General features: G+C 38.4%; 1 long non-coding RNA gene and 1 gene segment (V, D, J or C); one reads left to right on the top strand and one right to left on the bottom strand.

The window, feature by feature from the left end:
* LOC114096207 (T-cell receptor gamma chain C region C7.5-like) overlaps positions 1–17,850 on the top strand; it is a 44,314-nt gene that overhangs the window by 1,697 nt on the left and 24,767 nt on the right.
* Positions 1–17,850, bottom strand: part of LOC114096210 (uncharacterized) — a 38,545-nt gene that overhangs the window by 20,171 nt on the left and 524 nt on the right. Inside the window, exon 2 of the long non-coding RNA XR_004618457.2 lies at positions 14,461–14,695. This is a non-coding gene — a long non-coding RNA (uncharacterized lncRNA). The remainder of the gene's footprint in view (positions 1–14,460; positions 14,696–17,850) is intronic.

Below are 17,850 nucleotides of genomic sequence, written 5' to 3'. Positions count from 1 at the left end.
CAGCACAACTTTTCATTTATCTGGTTGTACACGATGTAACATCACACCATGTATGCAGTCATACATGTACCTAGGGTAATGATGTCCATCTCATTCCACCATCTTTCCTGCTCCCAAACCCCCTTCTCACTCCTCCCTACCCTTTACCCAATCAAAGTTCCTCCATTTTTTCCTATGCTCCTCCCCCCCATTATGGATCAGCATCCACTTATCACAGAGAACATTGGGCTTTTGGTTTTGGGGGATTGGCTTACTTTGTTAGCATGATATTCTCCAACTCCATTCATTTACTTGCAAATGCCATAAGTTTTTTCTCTTTTAATACTTTCACACCAGTCAGAATGGCAGTTATCAAGAATACAAACAATAAGTGTTGACGAGGATGTGGGGGAAAAAGGCACACTCATACATTGCTGGTGGGACTGCAAATTGGTGCAACCAATCTGGAAAGCAGTGTGAAGATTCCTTAGAAAACTTGGAATGGATATTAGGGCTCTATCTGAAGTGTGAGGAGTAAAGATTTGTTCCCCGGATGTAGGCTCCCTATTTACCTCTCTTATTGTTTCTTTTGCTGAGAAAAAACTTTTTAGTTTGAGTAAGTCCCATTTGTTGATTCTAGTTATTAACTCTTGTGCTATGGGTGTCCTATTGAGGAATTTGGAGCCCGACCCCACAGTATGTAGATCATAGCTGACTTTTTCTTCTATCAGACGCCGTGTCTCTAATTTGATATCAAGCTCCTTGATCCATTTTGAGTTAACTTTTGTGCATGGCGAGAGAAAGGGATTCAGTTTCATTTTGTTGCATATGGATTTCCAGTTTTCCCAGCACCATTTGTTGAAGATGCTATCTTTCCTCCATTGCATGCTTTTAGCCCCTTTATCAAATATAAGATAGTTGTAATTTTGTGGATTGGTTTCTGTGTCCTCTATTCTGTACCATTGGTCCACCCACCTGTTTTGGTACCAGTACCATGCTGTTTTTGTTACTATTGCTCTGTAGTATAGTTTGAAATCTGGTATCGCTATACCAGAGTATACAAAGAACTCAAAAAATTAAACAATAAGAAAACAAATAACAAATGGGCCAAGGACCTGAACAGACACTTCTCAGAGGAGGACATACAATCAATCAACAAGTACATGAAAAAATGCTCACCATCTCTAGCAGTCAGAGAAATGCAAATCAAAACCACCCTAAGATATCATCTCACTCCAGTAAGATTGGCAGCCATTATGAAGTCAAACAACAACAAGTGCTGGCGAGGATGTGGGGAAAAGGGTACACTTGTACATTGCTGGTGGGACTGCAAATTGGTGCGGCCAATTTGGAAAGCAGTATGGAGATTTCTTGGAAAGCTGGGAATGGAACCACTATTTGACCCAGCTATTCCCCTTCTTGGTCTACTCCCTAAAGACCTAAAAAGAGCATACTACAGGGACACTGCTACATTGATGTTCATAGCAGCACAATTCACAATAGCAAGACTGTGGAACCAACCTAGATGCCCTTCAAATAGAGGAATGGATAAAAAAAATGTGGCATTTATACACAATGGAGTATTACTCTGCATTAAAAAATGACAAAATCATAGAATTTGCAGGGAAATTTGTGGCATTAGAGCAGATTATGCTAAGTGAAGCTAGCCAATCCCTAAGAAACAAATGCCAAATGTCTTCTTTGATATAAGGAGAGTAACTAAGAACAGAGTAGGGAGGAAGAGTATGAGAAGAAGATTAACATTAAACAAGGACGAGAGGTGGGAGGGAAAGAGAGAGAGAAGGGAAATTGCATGGAAATGGAAGGAGACCCTCATGGTTATACAAAATTACATACAAGAGGAAGTGAGGGGAAAGGGAAAAAAAACAAGGGGGAGAAATGAATTACAGTAGATGGGGTAGAGAGAGGGGAGGGGAGGGGAGGGGAGGGGGGAAAGTAGAGGATAGGAAAGGCAGCAGAATACAACAGACACTAGTATGGCAATATGTAAATCAGTGGATGTGTAACCGATGTGATTCTGCAATCTGTATACAGGGTAAAAATGGGAGTTCATAACCCACTTGAATCAAAGTGTGAAATATGATATGTCAAGAACTATGTGATGTTTTGAACAACCAACAATAAAAATTTTTTAAAAAAGAAAACTTGGAATGGAACCACCATTTGATCCAGCTATCCCACTCCTTGGCCTATACCCAAAGGATTTAAAATCAGCATACTACAGGGACAAAGCCACATCAATGTTTATAGTACCTCAATTCACAATAGCTAAACTGTGGAAGCAACCTAGATGCCCTTCAATAGATGAATGGATAAAAAACTGTGGTATATATGCACAATGGACTATTACTGACAATCATTTTTAATAGACTACTCTGGGCCAGGCATTATGCACAGCAGAAATTACAAGTTTTATTTGCTCTGTCAAGGGTGGAGGTTGCTCTTGTTAAGTCACTTTCTGCTTCCAGGTTGCAGTTTGCCACTGCAATGACAGAGCTCAACTTAAAAGGCATCTCATGGTTGTAAATCTCCATAAATTGTGGTTACATCTAGCTCAGTTCATGATTGTTTGAATGTGTTTATAAAACACTTTCTTGAAATATGGTCTTAAATATATAAACAGAAAAAAAATTCTATATTTTTGCTGATAAAAGGGTTGAGGTAAGAATAATTCTGGTTCTTATCTTTTCCAATAGCCTTTATATTGATCTTCCCATGAATATGGAGGACAAAGTGGTCAGGTGGTAGGCCTCTCACAGAGATGCTCAGGGCTCACTTGGGCTACCTCATTTTGGGCTGTGTGGTGATGCATAGGCTATTGAGCCACTGCAGCCTTATCTCCTCACCTGTAAACAAAGGTCTTGTAATTATCTTATATTTTTCATTAAAACTGGTCATGTGGTAAAAGTGATATTTATTACGTAGGAATCTTCTATGAAAGTCATAATTCTAGAAATTGCTAGACGCCGTTGGAAAACCATGTTTGATACTTGTCTTGAGTGCTCTTTTTGTAGTCCTATGAATGGGCTCCCTAGAGGCAACCTGGGGTACAGATACTGGCAGAGACTTGGGAGTGGACATCTCTAGATGCTGACCTTATGAACACATGATTATTTTTTCTTTCATTTTTGTAGTCTCTAAACTAACAGCAAACATTTATTTTTTTATTTTTAAATTTTTTTAAACTTGTTTTAACTAGCTATACATGGCAGTAGAATGCAGTTTGATACATCACATCAAAATTTCTCATTCTTTTGGTTGTACATGATGTAGAATCACACATTTCTCATTCTTTTGGTTGTACATGATGTAGAATCACACTGGTCATATAGGCTGGTCCCTAAGATCACTCAGACAACAAGGAACTATTAATGCAGCCCATGGGTCTGACCCTTAAGGAGTGGGGAGGGCAGAGAGAGGTGGAGAGTGGATCTGGAGGAGCAGAGAAGACACAAAGCAGATGCCAAAGAAGTAGGGTGATAATATCTGATTCATTCTACTATCCTTCCTACCTCCATACCCCCTGGACTCCCTTCACTCCTCTCTACCTAATCTAAAGTAACTCTATTCTTCCTTGGCCTCTCCCATTGTGAATTAGCATCCACATTTATCTCTTAAAAATATTATTTTAAAATTTACTTTTTAAAAGAATTCATATGCTTCATGATGAAACTCTCTCTACATATTATTTAGCACTTAGAGAACACCTAAAAGCCTAGGATGGGCTCTGCTTGGCCACTAATTTTTCTTCTTTTTTAAAAACAGACCCTTCTTTTAATAAATAAACTATGCCTTTTCTCCTCATTCCTACTGATAGAATCTGACAAGTTAGAGACAATGCTGACACTTTGGGTGCTCAGAGTAGCTTAGTGGGCTTGTGCATCTCCTTGGGACCTGGGATTTCAAGCCTGTGGATTCAGGTGCCAGTGGGAAAATCCACAGACTCCTCAAGTTGGCTAACTGATGTGGAAGAGTGCTGGGAGCCATTAGCCAAGTAGGTATGACAATTTCCTTGCCAGCGTACCCCATGTTGCAGTGACATTGAATGTAGGTGACCTTGCTCAAGGACCAAGGCGGTAGGGCGTTCCCGGTTTAGGTTCCAGGTTTAAGGTTTAAGATTATTCCTGCTGGGAATAGGGCGTATCCTGCTGCCTGAGTTCCCCTTGAGTTCTCAAGGGATTCAGACAGTATATATTTTGGAGATAGAAGCCCAGTGGAGGTGGATTTGGGCAGAGAACGTGGATTTCCCCGGAACGTGATTGTAGACGGCTGGTGTGAGTTCGGGAATAAAGAGTTGCTGTTTGAATCTACAAGCTGTGTGGTGGCTCGTGATTGTGTGCCCAGCCAGACTGCGGCATTTGTGCCCAGCCAGACTGCGGCAGAAGAGAATGGGCTTTCCTAGCTCCACCTCTTGGATCCTGGACATGAAGCTTCTGGCCATGGGGTGAATGCCACTATATCTTGGCCACTGGGGAAGATGCAATCAACTCAAGGCCACTTGTCAGGGAGGGAACCCTGGCTTCACCCCTCTCCCTCTTCCTAGTCCTCTACTGGTGCTTCCTTTGGCTGGTCCCTAAGATCACTCAGACAACAAGGAACTATTAATGCAGCCCATGGGTCTGACCCTTAAGGAGTGGGGAGGGCAGAGAGAGGTGGAGAGTGGATCTGGAGGAGCAGAGAAGACACAAAGCAGATGCCAAAGAAGTAGGTGAGGCTTATCCCCCAGTGAGCACAGCACTCTGAAAGCAGGAAGACAAATTTATCCAACAGCGTTCACTTCACTTTCCACAAAGCCACCACGATCTCACCTCTAACATAACAGGATGTGTGGCCGTTCCTTGAGTGATACACAGGAACCTCTGCAAGTCTTGAGGGAGTATCATTAAATTCTCTTCTTTTGAGAATTTAATGAACTTTTTTCTTTTATTTTTCATAGTCTCTAAACTGTCTAATAGCAAACATTTATTTTTTATTTTTAAAAAATATGTGGTAATTGCAAGACCTTTGTTTACAGGTGAGGAGATCAGGCTGCAGTGGCTCAATAGCCTATCAAAATAGAGAGGATCATGTAGAACACTTGTAATGTAATTATTCTTGTGTTATGTGATGGATTCTTATCTCAGATATTTGTGGATTTGTTAAGTAAATCTCTGACACATAGGTAGAATAAGGTCAATAATACAAGAGATCTATATTTAGATGAATGTTTACTGTGCTTTGTGAACCAATATTATGATAAATCCAATTCCATGCACTTAATATATTGTGTTTATTTGTTTGCAGTGCTTGGGACTAAATTCAGGACATTACCAATGTTGGGTGAGTGCTCTATCACTGAGCTTGATGTTCTTTAAAACCATAGATAAGGGCAGGGTGGCAAAACAATCCAAATTTTACTTACCTGTTGAGGGAGAGGAGTGCCTGATGCATTCATCTAAAATCCAATTCTACTATTGCTAAAATAGATCTGTCTCTTCTGCGGATTTAATCCACTTTCTTGGCACTTCTAAGTCACATTTTTTGGTATTTTAATTAAATGCCAATCATTAGTATTCTACTATGGGCCTGTTGCCTTTATTTTGTTCACATAAAATTGCAGAATAATTACCAAAATTTATACTTATGTATAGAAAATTTGCAGTCTATGAGTTGGTAGATTGGGCTCTTATTTTCTTTGCTTAGTAAAAAAAAAAACTAAAAACAAATCAACTAAACCAAAAAGACAATGGCATAACAAAACAACAATAACAAAGAACACCTATAAGTTAGCCAGTTTATGTGCACAGGATTGAATACACAGAGTATTTTCTCAAGGACCTTAGTTCTATAGGAAAATAAAAATTTTAATAAAAGTTCTGATAAGATTATAATAATAATAGCACTTACGTGCTAGGTACAATAGGAAGCAATTTATATACTTAATTCTAATGTTTATAGCAGCTCAATTCAAAATAAGCAAAGTATGGAACCAACCTAAGTGTCCTTCAATAGATGAATGGATAAAGAAATATTGTATATATTCAATGGACTATGACTCAGCTCTAAAGAAGAATGCAATTATGGCATTTTCCAATAAATGGATAGAGTTGGAGAATACCATGCTAAACAAAATATGCCAATCCCCCAAAACCAAAGGCTGAATGTTTTCTCTAATATGCGGATGCTAATTCACAATAAGGAGGGAGGCAGTAGAGAAGAATAGCGTTAGATAGGTGGAGAGAAGTAAAGGGAGGGGAGTTCAGGGCATATGGGGATAGGAAGGATAGTAGAATGAAACAGACATTATTTCTTTATGTATATATGAGACTGCATGAACAATATAATTCTACAATGTGTACACTCAAAAATGAGAAATTATATCCCATCTATGTATGACATATCAAAGTGCATAAACATATTCTACTGTTATGGGCCAGGCTATATAAATGACCAAACAGACTCCATTTTACCCTGAAACTTCATATTATGTAAGAAACGCTTCTCCGGGAAAGCCCCACCTCTGTACCCATTAATAGTTACCTAGCATAACATACTGGGCAACACAAAATAGCAATTCTTACACAATGTAAAATTATTCTCTTTGGTTTCCATTTTTCTTGGGCAATGTACCTTGTCAGAGATTGATTGTTTAGATATTAGTAACCATTCTCTCACTTGTACTGAACTGGGGTCATTTTGACCACTTCCCTTCTGCTTACTTGCTGCTATACCACCCTGGAAAGTCCCATGGGAAACACCAATGTCCCCATCGCATTGTCTCACTAACTGTCCAATTGTCTCTGTATCTGCTTGTTTGCAGTTATGTCAACCCAGGTGTGGTTTTTTTGCCTTTAAATATTCTAAAATGCTCAGTCTCCTTGAAGCGACAGTTATGAAAAGCAGTCGCTGGCTGGCCAGCTCTTTGATTTGGACAAAACTGGGACTTGGTGTGTTTTCTGAATGACCTGCCCCACAACACTACTACACAAATAAAAAAACTTTTATAAAAATAAAAGCTTTCTATTGTTATTATCTCAATATTATTAATATCTTACAGTTATAAATTTGGCACTTTAATCAAGAAAGTGACTTGATAGCTGGTATTTAAGCCCAGGTCTGTCTGATTCACACTCTACTGCATGGATTGCAGAGTGATTTGCAAAAAGTACTTTTGAATGGAGACATTTTGGGAGAAATCAAAGAATTTTTCCACTCACATTATGATTTCTTTCTTGAACTGTGTTCTTAAGCTCCATTCTCCAGGGCTACATTAAAGCATTTAAACTGTTTAAATACAATGTTTACTTAGAAACCATCTGCAGATAAATTTATTATGCAATCATTTTTTTTCTCACATTGAAGTTCTAATGATCTATATTTAAACAAGGAAAAAGGGCACAACAAAAAGCTGTTTATTGAGCATCAGAAGTTTGTCAAGATGGAACACAAAGATATAAACCTTTATAAGCTTTGACACTGCAATTCCCACAGTTAACCTGCTAGGGAGCACAGAAATATTTTCCAACATGGATGGGAAATAAAGTTCGAACTAGACAAAACCACAGTCTTCCCTGAGAAGGTCACATTCCGTTCTGCTTCCTGTACAACTATCCAGGGAGGGACTGGCAGGGGCTTAGGACCAAGCAGGTGTCAGATCCTGAGCTTTACATAGTTTTTCTGACTTAGATATTATTGTCCACCTCTAATAGATGAGGGGTGTGGTGAAAACATAGAGTTTGCAGCATCCAAGATCCTGCAGACATTGCCAGCAGCAGGGAAGAGATTTAGAGCCATGTATAACCATCATTAAAACTTGCCATTCCCATCACACTACACTGAACCAGCAAGACCTGGAATCCAGTGCAAAGAAGAGAACTAAGATTAGGCTTTTCTGTTCGTGAAGGTCAGACTGCAGATTGCATTCCTACAAAAATGTACCCAAGTAGGAAATTTGACTGGTTAATGAAAAGTGTTGAAGTTGAGAGATTTACCATTCACAGATAATTAAGCAATCAAATGGCTTGAATGTTTGAGTAAGTAATGCCAGGAATAGAACTCTGTTATCACTCTGTACCTCAAAGGAGAAAAAAAAAATAAACTAATGATTCCTTGATTTCATTATGATCCAAGTTTCCTGAGAAAGCAGAAATGAATGGGTCATAGGGTAGGCTTCATGGAGCCAGAGATTCCAATAAAGGTACTGCCAAATAAAAGAAATAAACATCCACTTTTATCACACAACCCAGTAGAAATAGTAAGAAGAATGCATTCAGTGGTTTTTCCACCAAATTATTTCACATGATGAAAGAACCTGTCTTAGAAAAAAATGACTTCCTCAAATTTCAAATATTGTAGATCTTTATTATTTTTAATCATATCTTTGTATTAATTATTTTTCTCAGCCACAGAACAAATAGGACATTACAGTCATTCCCATCCTTGACCATCTCTGGAAAGAGGTGGGCTATAGGGGTGTCTCTGAAGAAAGAAGGGGAGGTGGCTGCTCAGGATCTTGACCATGAGGCTCCATCCCCCAGGGCATCTACCAGGAGAGCAAAGCTGAGTACCCCACAGTGCCTCTTCCCTCTGGAGGGGCTATTGATGTGATTTAAGTCAAGGAACTAAGATTATATAAAGATAAGGGTCCCAATCCCAAATGGTAGTCACAACAGTAGCTCTGTGCTGATCCTGCTTCAACAAGGAGGCAGAAGAGGGAGGAGGAAGAATGGAAAGGATACAGAATCCACTGAGCTTCAGTGTTATGCTCTGTTCTGTGCCCAGTTCCTTTCTTAAAATGATGCTGAGGGACAGATGTGCTTATTTCACTTTCATAGTTGAGGTCACTGAGTGTCAGACAGAACCAAGTTAAGCTAGTAACAGGCAGAATTGGAAAGAGAAGCTGGAGTGGATAGTTTCATGCTCCCTTTTGTGGTCCACCAAGTTGACTTGGTGTGCAGAAATGGAATAGAGTTTCCAGCTCTACCATTTACTAGCTTATTCCCTCTGGGACTCTCTCTGGATTTAAAATATCATTGATTGGGTAGAATAAGCCAATGTCCATAGACATCTTTTGGAAATTTTAACCACCACATAAAAGTAAAGGATTGTGGTTTTATTTTAACATTTTTCACTCATTCCAATTAGATCTCTAGAAAAATTATCTCTAAATGATAGACAATATTTATGGAGCTCTCACTATATGGAAGGTATTGTGGTTTACTTATGAAAAAGATAATAATCACTAAAAATCATAGGCTGATGTCAAAAAAAGGAATTTATTATCAAGTATATGAAAGTAACAGGCAACAATTGGTGAAGCAAGGCAGCAGTGCTATCTGCTAAGTGATAGAATTATCATTATGTCCACTCCTATTCCTCAATAAAAGATATTGTACAAATAAGAGTAAATGATTTTGCTCATGAGCTAATAACATGAGATTTTTTTCATATTGGAATTTAGTGGAAATTTCATTTTGCTCACATCTTGGCTGAGAGCTAAATTAAAAAAAATAATAATCAGTTTTATGTGTTTCTTAAAACAGCACTAGTTTTCACCTGAGGGCAATCCCCTCTCCAGGGTGCATTGGCAATGTCTGAGGATATTTTTGGTAGTCACAGAAGCGTGGGGGGAACACTACTGGTATGTGGCTGGTAGAGGCCACAGATGCTACTAAATATCCTACAGTTCATAAGACTGCTTCCCTCTCTTCTACCATGACCAAAGACTATATAGCCTTAAATGTCAACAATGCAGAGGCTGAGAAAACCTGGACTAAATACATTTCCCAAGGACATGCTAAGTGATGGAAAAAAATTGTTGACCCCAACCATTGGCTCATGAGCTATGTCAATACTGAATGTAAGAGGAGCTTAGAGAATTTGGGGGGACAATATCTGTGTAAACTTTCTCTAAAAAGCCCTGTTGGGAGTGCCATGGCAACGTCCTCCCCTCCCAGGGAGGAAGGAGGGAATAAGTGCTTCCCACATTCACACCAAAAAGGATTCACCAGATGCTGGAGCCAATGTGAGTCCAGAGCAAAACCCTATGTGAGAGTCATGGGTGGGTTTGACCTTTGTTGTGAGGGTTTGGTGTACACAATGACCAGTGATGGCCTCACCTGGAGAAGTCCACAGGTGCCTTCAGGTCATGGCAGACTTTTTAACTTAATCCAACTTTTCCCTGATATCCATTAAATAATGTTGATAAAACATCAATTATAAAAAGAAAGCACCCTAAAACCTAGAATGTAAATGGACTGATTATTTTGGTGTCCTATAGAAAAGTCTTATAGAAAGAATGGATCTGGGCGGAGGGGTCTGAGATACCTATTTTCTCTTCTTACACTCTAGGACTCCTTCCCCTACATCCTGGTATGTCGACTACTTTGCTTCAGTATCCCACCTCCTCCGTCTTATCCTTTGGCACACAGTGTAAAAGGCAAGATGTTATAGCTACAACGTTCATCTGCTTGTTGCTCCAGAAATATGATTTTTTTCCTATTTCTCAGATTGATTAATGGATATTCAGAAAATGAATGCTTTTCTCTTGATAATTTTTGTTTTGTTGGAAATACTATTGTTGAAATTGAATAAATACAATGAAAACAAGTGAAAATATTATTTCAGTAACAGAAAGGAAGCATATATTTCACTGCCTGTTATCCAGGCATAATTTTTCATACACATTTTGGTACTGACAAACTCCAAACAGTGTTTTTGAGGATTTGATATTTACTTGGGGAGAAAAGAAATTTTTATTTAAGGTCGGTTATAAGCAAATAATTCCATTCATGAAATATATATTCTGTCTGCCTCCTTTTGGTATTCAAAATAAAATTCACAGAAAAGTAAGACATTATGACTTAATATTATAGCCTCTGAAACTATGTCATTAGAGCTAAAATAATGAGCATACCCACCCCTCAATATGTCTGTGACTACCTGCTCCCCAACATGGAGCTGCCTCCTTCAGCCCTGAGCCCTGCTAGGCCTCAGCCCCAGCCTGCAGCACTTCCTGTCCTCCTTAGGTTGAGGCCTTCCTATAGAGGAAACAGGAAAGAGAGTCTGATGACTATCAACTGCACCCTCAGATGCTGGTAACTGTGCCCCTAATGTCTGGTTTTGCATAATTGCCTGCTGAGTTGGTTTCATATGTAGACAATGAGTATGTTGAAACTGCCTGACCATCTCAGAGAGCAGGCAAATTCCACTAATCCATTTCCCTGAGATTTCTAGTAATGATGAAAAACTCAGGATAAAAGTGCTGGGAAGCAACAGCGCTCCCATTGGTGCCTCATAGTGTGTGTTAGATGTTTTAAATGTGTTCCGAATCTCAGGGAATCATCATAAATCCCCTGAAAATAGAATTATTCCTAGAAAAAATAACTACTAATTAGAGGTGGTCACTGTGTTTCAGTTTGCACAATTGGGCCATTTCAAATAACTTCATAGGTTACTAACATCACAAGAACATACTGTGGAGTTTAAGAGTAAATGTGACTTGTCCAGATTTACTGCCTACCCAAGCCCAGCCCAGCTAGGACAGATGGAGTAGTTGCCCAGGAAATCATGGCTGAGTTTCACTTTGGGCACACATCAGGAAGAGATCCAGTCCTGAATATTCTGCCCCAAGACCCTTTTCCATGCCAGAGAGGAAAAGACTATGAAAGCCACTTATCAGTTAAGTTCATGAATTTGGTTTAGCATAAAATGTCATGGGTGGGCTACATGGAGAAATATTAAAACCACAAAGCCAGGACTCAAGCAAGTGATCAAAATGAGTAATGAGGATCAAGTCTTAGAAATAGATATTGACCATATTTTCATTCTCTCCTTTACATTTTGTCTCCTATTGCACTTTCTTTATTAAAACTGAACAATGAGATAATGATTGATTGATTGATTGATTGTGCTGGAGAATGAACCCCGGGCCTCACATATGCCAGGCAAATATGCTCCATCACTGAGCCACATCCCCAGCTAAACCCTGAGATTTAAAACCCATGGAAGGAGATTGTAGATGTGACTAAAACAAACTTACTTTTGAGTTTATTGTAAGAGAGTAGGCTTCAAGACCAGTTAAGTTTAAAGCAAATGCTATTTTCTTTCTTTTTTTTTTTTTTGAGAGAGAGAGAGAATTTTTTAATATTTATTTTTTAGTTTTCGGTGGACACAACATCTTTATTTTATTTTTATGTGGTGCTGAGGATCAAACCCAGGACCCCAAGCATGCCAGCCAAGTGCGCTACCGTTTGAGCCACATCCTCAGCCCAAAGCAAATGCTATCTTCTAATGATGAATCTGCATTTATAAGTCAGAAGACAAGCTTGGAAACTAAGATGAGAATTTTATAAGAGGTATTATATAAGGAAAACTCAGGGTATGAAATCAGCATTCGCCCAGAGGAAAGGGTGGCATTTCCTGCTGGGAATTTCTGTGAGATTATAGGAAGAGTTAAGAGAGGCAAAGAATTGAGTGAAGGCCATTCCTGTTCCGCATAACCTGAGTGTCCTAGCCCAGAAGAGGTAGAAACACTAACAGAACTCAAGATAGACCTGGGGAGAATCTGAGAGTTTCAGTTGATGTTGAGCTCCTCCAATACTGCCAGGGTAGAACTTCACCAACAGAGGCAGGTATAAACAAATATGAGCCCAACCCAGCACTATTTTCTGCACAAGTGTTTATAGAGGAGATCTAAATGCCTTTCAGGGTTTCTAATAGGTTACAGAGGTACTGAGAGTGTCAGGGAACATATTGAATAAGATTTGGATGACAAGCTGCAGGGGGAAGCTTTGCACCCCAAGGGCTTGGTGTGGAGTCAACAGTGATGAGTTCAGGTCTGTTAGTGCACCAGCAGATTCAGAGGGGTAGTCAAAATCCCAGATGACACAGAGCAAAGTGCTGGATGCTGCTGAGGACAGTGAGTAGCAGAAAGATGACTAAAAGGATGATACCCGACTCCTAGTGGGTTCCAGGGTGGCAAGGGCAGCCCAAGTCTTAACAGCACCCAGGGCCCACAGACTGACTGAGGCAACAGCCTCCACTTCTTTTCTACTTTCTCTACTGGAGACAAATACCTGTGTGAATGTTCAGCCAGCCCTTCTAATGGTACCCCATGGGACTTCTGGCCTAGGACTTCCAGTGTTGAGCATCTCAGAAATGATATTTATTGGAAAAGAGGGAAAACAGGGCCTCAGAAGGAAGATGCAGCTATCTGAGCCAGAGGGGTTCTCCTTTCTCCTCTGTAGGAGCTGTGGGACCTGTATTCATACCTGCTGAATGTGGGACCTGACAGGGGTGACACAGTGTCACTTATGATCACTGTCTGGGGCTACAGGAGCCCTGATGCACTTAGATTATGTAGGAAACCATATGGAAACCATGATGAAGTTGGTTTAGGAAAGAACAGAGTAAAGGGAAGCTCCCCAAAGTGGAAAAATATGTTAACGATATTTAGTGATTTTCCTTGATTTACCCAGGTTACAACTTCAAATTAATCACCAAAATTTTCAACAGGTGAAAGCTGAGAGAAAATGAAATGGTTGAAAGGAAGAGGAGGTTAAATTTTAAAATGTAATAGTGATAATTATAAACAATAGAAATTTACTATATCTCAGAAACCATCAATATGCTTTATTAAATTTGCATAAAATTTCGATATATGTATAATTATTGCAGCCATTTTCAGAGGAAGTATGTGAGGCTTAAAGGGATGAGGAAATTTTCACAAGACAGACAGGTCCTAAATGATAAACACAGACCATTAATAGTTGTAGACATCAAAAAATGCCTCAGTGCTATGGGAAGTTTTTCAGAATACTTGATGAACTGAATAAAGAAATCAAAATTCTGTACATATAAATATATTTGTAGTTCATGGAAACATATTCCTATCAATGTATCTGCAAATAAAAAAATCTGGAAATTAAAAAACCATAATGATTTATAGCTGTTGTCCTTCATGATCTGATCATGGATGTTGTCATTTTTATCTTCATTTTGTTTCTCTGAGTTTCTTCATGAGTATATTTGCCAGCATGCTCTGCTTTTCAACTATGTGAGTTTGTGAAGTCCATTCAGCAGTCTGTATCCTCATTTATATAATGCAACTACAAGTGTCTATACTGATTATTGTGGTGGCTATAAAGGTGGAGAACATTTTTTTAAAGCTAAATAAATGTTTATTGAATATTTGATACAATTAAAATTAATATTTATTAAATATGTAATATATAAAAATGGGATGTAGAGAAAAGGAGTTCATAAAATATCTCCTGGGCACTTCCCTTGAAGCTAGGGCACCTTCCTGTTCTCACATTCATGCAAAGAGCCCTATGACCATCAGCCCTATTTCAATATGTACAGGGCAAGCCTGCTGGGCACAATGTTCAGTCTGAAGCCAGTACTGAAGGGCCCAAGAATCACCCAACCCACTAATTCCTTTCCTCACCCAAGTTCAGGTCACACCCTCCTGTCACTGACCTGAGACATCCAGACACCAGGTCCCCACTTCTTGAGTACACAGCTGGCAGTCAACATGTCACTACTGCAAGTTGTAACCTTCTTCTCCTTCTGGGCTGGTGAGTCACTCTGCCCAATTCATTTTTTCTTTATGAGTGACTGTAGTGATTCTTTCATGTTTACTTCTCATATTCTCCTTTTTACCTCACAGTTGGACTTGGATGGTCAGAAATGGAGCAGTATGATGTATCTGTTTCTGCAGAAATAAAGAAAAGTGTTAACATAAATTTCAAGTACATATTCAACACATATTCTGAAAATGAAGCCATTTATTGGTACTGGCAGAAACCAAATCAGACCTTGGAGCATCTGATTTAAGTTACCTAAACAAAATCCCCAGCTCGAGGTCCCTTGAATGGGAAGAAAAACAAAATTGAGGCCAAAAAGTATTCTCGAACTGTTGAGGTGCAAACGTATTTTTGAACTCTGTCTTCAGTCCTTACCACACATTCCATAGAAAAAGAAGATGCAGCCATGTACTACTGTGCAGTGGGGAAATCCCCTCCTTGGGCTTGAGTACTCCCACATCCCTCCCTAAACAGGCAACCACAACCAGTTCCACAGCTGGGCTTCCAGTCTCAGGCTGCCTTCTCTGAGCTCTCCTGGACTGCCCAGAAGCTTTCATGGGCCATGCCTACACTTGAGTTCACAGCTGGACCCAGGCACTGTGCTTCCAAATCTTCACTTGACTGTTTCCCAACCAATTCTATCCCTGTCTTTGGACTGAGAGGCATGGGCTTTGCCAATGTTCATCATGCCAGCATCCAGAGATGTTTGCTAAGTGCAAGGTGCAGGTAGAAAGTTACTCATGGTGTGCCATTGTTGTCACACACAATCAAGACAACCCCTGTGCAATGCACCCCTCATTGGTTCACTAATATTTCTTTAACTCACATCCTTATCTAGGCTGTTTCTGACCATGACCAATTATTAAGGGTAGACCTTTAACTTTCTTAGTTCCCTATGTTTTTAAGCATGTCAAATAAAAATAAGCATCTGGGAGAAACACACTAAATGTAGGAAGATGGGTATTTACCAAGAGAAATGGATGAAAAACGTGAATTAATTTTTTTCAAAGACCTTTGATAAAGTTTCTGCATGGATATCCTCGTGTAAGGGACAGAAGATCAGTGTGCCTTGGTAAATAATGTAGTATCTCCAGAGGAGTTGGCCTTATGAAAAAAAAAATTTAGCAGATTTTAATATGATCCCTATAAAAAATAGTGACACAGTTCAGTGATGAATGAAAGAGGCAAGTAATTTGTGTTGCATTCAAATGATAGAAACATGGGAACTTAAAAATGACATTTTGAGCATTTATAATAAAAGTGAAAATGTTTATAATCCAACATAAGATAACATATAAAGTATGAATATGTGTATATTAACTCTCAAATATGGAAATTTCTGTATTGATGGAAGAAATAAAATTTTAAAAAAGCATTAAAGTTTAAAGATGGGTTTTATTTCCTAACAGGGTGAATGGGTTATTTCTTCTTTATACTTTACCCTGTTACATACATCTGAAAGATATTTAGGCTATTACAGATGTAGAAACTGAGAAACAAAAATTTTGTATAATTTAGTTTACATCAGAGAGGGTTAGTAGTTAACAGGGGTGCTTATTATTATAGGTCATTAATTATGATATTTACCTAATTCTTTTAAGGACCTGATATGTTTTTAAACATAAGGCTTACTCAGAGAAGAGACCAGGAAACTACCTGTAAAGGCCATCTAAAGTAAAATATATGCAATGATCCAGACATATTATAAGTATTATGAAAATGCTTAAAAGAAAATAATGAATGCTTTTATTATCATCATTTCATAGCACATTTACTCAGATATCTTCAGTGAGCATGTGTTACTTATCCAAGCTCACATGGTTACCAGAGTTATGATTGGAGTTAAGTCATCTTTGTCCTACTCTTCTCACCTGTCACAGGGAGATCACTATAATACCACTTCTCAGGATTTGGTGACACGGAAAATGGCAGCAAAAGAATCATTTAAAACACCATTAGCCAGTCCTCAGTACATGTTAGATATGTTATTAATTGTAAAGCCTTATTGCTACAAGTAAAAATGAGCAATACTTAAAAATAACCCTCTCTTTGACAGTATAGGTGAGAAAGCTCCAAAATTGTTTTATCTAGTGTACCAGAGAGCCCCAGAGAGCAGTGGAGAGGTGTCTGCAGTGAGATGCCTGGGCTAGATCTTAGAGAACTCCCTGGCAGACTTGCAGGACTCAAAATATTAGGCAAATAATGGGGAAAGAGACACAGAGCCCCAGCACTTTCCAGGGATGGAATACCACACAGCCTCTGAAATCAGTGTATTATGGATTTAGCAGCAAAAGTAGAAAATGTTCACAGTACAGTATAAAGAAGTGTTTATGGAGTATATAATAACTTTTTAAAATTTATATTTGTTTTGATAGAAGGATTTTTTTTTAAAAAATGGGAATATAATTGTTCAAAATTTGAAGAATGATCAAGGAAATTTGAAAATTCCCAAGGAAATACATTACTATGCGTTCTGCCACACGGTGTTCTTAATTTTGCATGTTTTCCTTAACAAGAAACTATGGTTTTGTTGAAAAAAAATTTCAAAAAGTAATTTTATCTTGAGGCTGGGTTTGTGGCTCTGTAGTAGAGCATGTGCCTTGCACACGTGGGGCACTGAGTTAGATCCTCAGCACCACATAAAAATAAATAAAAGTATTGTGTCCATCTACAACTAAATAATATATTTAAGAAGTAATTTTATCTTGATAGATGATAACAGTAATACTAAGAATAGATAATATCATTGAAGAATCATGATGTGTTGAGTACTAATATCTGGGAATTTTATGCATTATCCTTGTATAATATGATAATGTAAGCACTTTACCACCTCTAAAAATACTTATGTAAGCACCATACTCTTATGAAAACTGAGGCACCAGATCTTAAATATCTTATTTAATATTCTATATAGTTAAGTGATAAAGGAGGGCATTAATTGTCTCTTGTCCTAAAAAATAATGTTCATATAGATTATCTAAAGATCTGCATTATTGGTCCCAATTATTTAACCATAATAAAATAATATAAAGGCAATTATGCAAATCTCACTAAATATATATATATCTATATATATATGAATAACACCAAGCAATCACATATCTATTCATTACTATGTAGAAAAAAGTTTTGAATAAATCATTTAATGCTTTTTCCACTGCCCTTCTTCTCCAGATGGAAATGATTGTAATACCCACTTCACAGGACTGTGGAGAGAGTTAAATGAAACAACATAAGGAAACCTCTCGAGCTTTGTCTGAGAAGTAGCAAGTCCTCAGTG

This window comes from Marmota flaviventris, chromosome 1 (genome assembly GCF_047511675.1).
Source record: "Marmota flaviventris isolate mMarFla1 chromosome 1, mMarFla1.hap1, whole genome shotgun sequence".
Classification (NCBI taxonomy): domain Eukaryota; kingdom Metazoa; phylum Chordata; class Mammalia; order Rodentia; family Sciuridae; genus Marmota; species Marmota flaviventris.
Note: the sequence above shows the minus strand (reverse complement) of the source record. Positions and strands in the feature narration are given on the sequence as shown.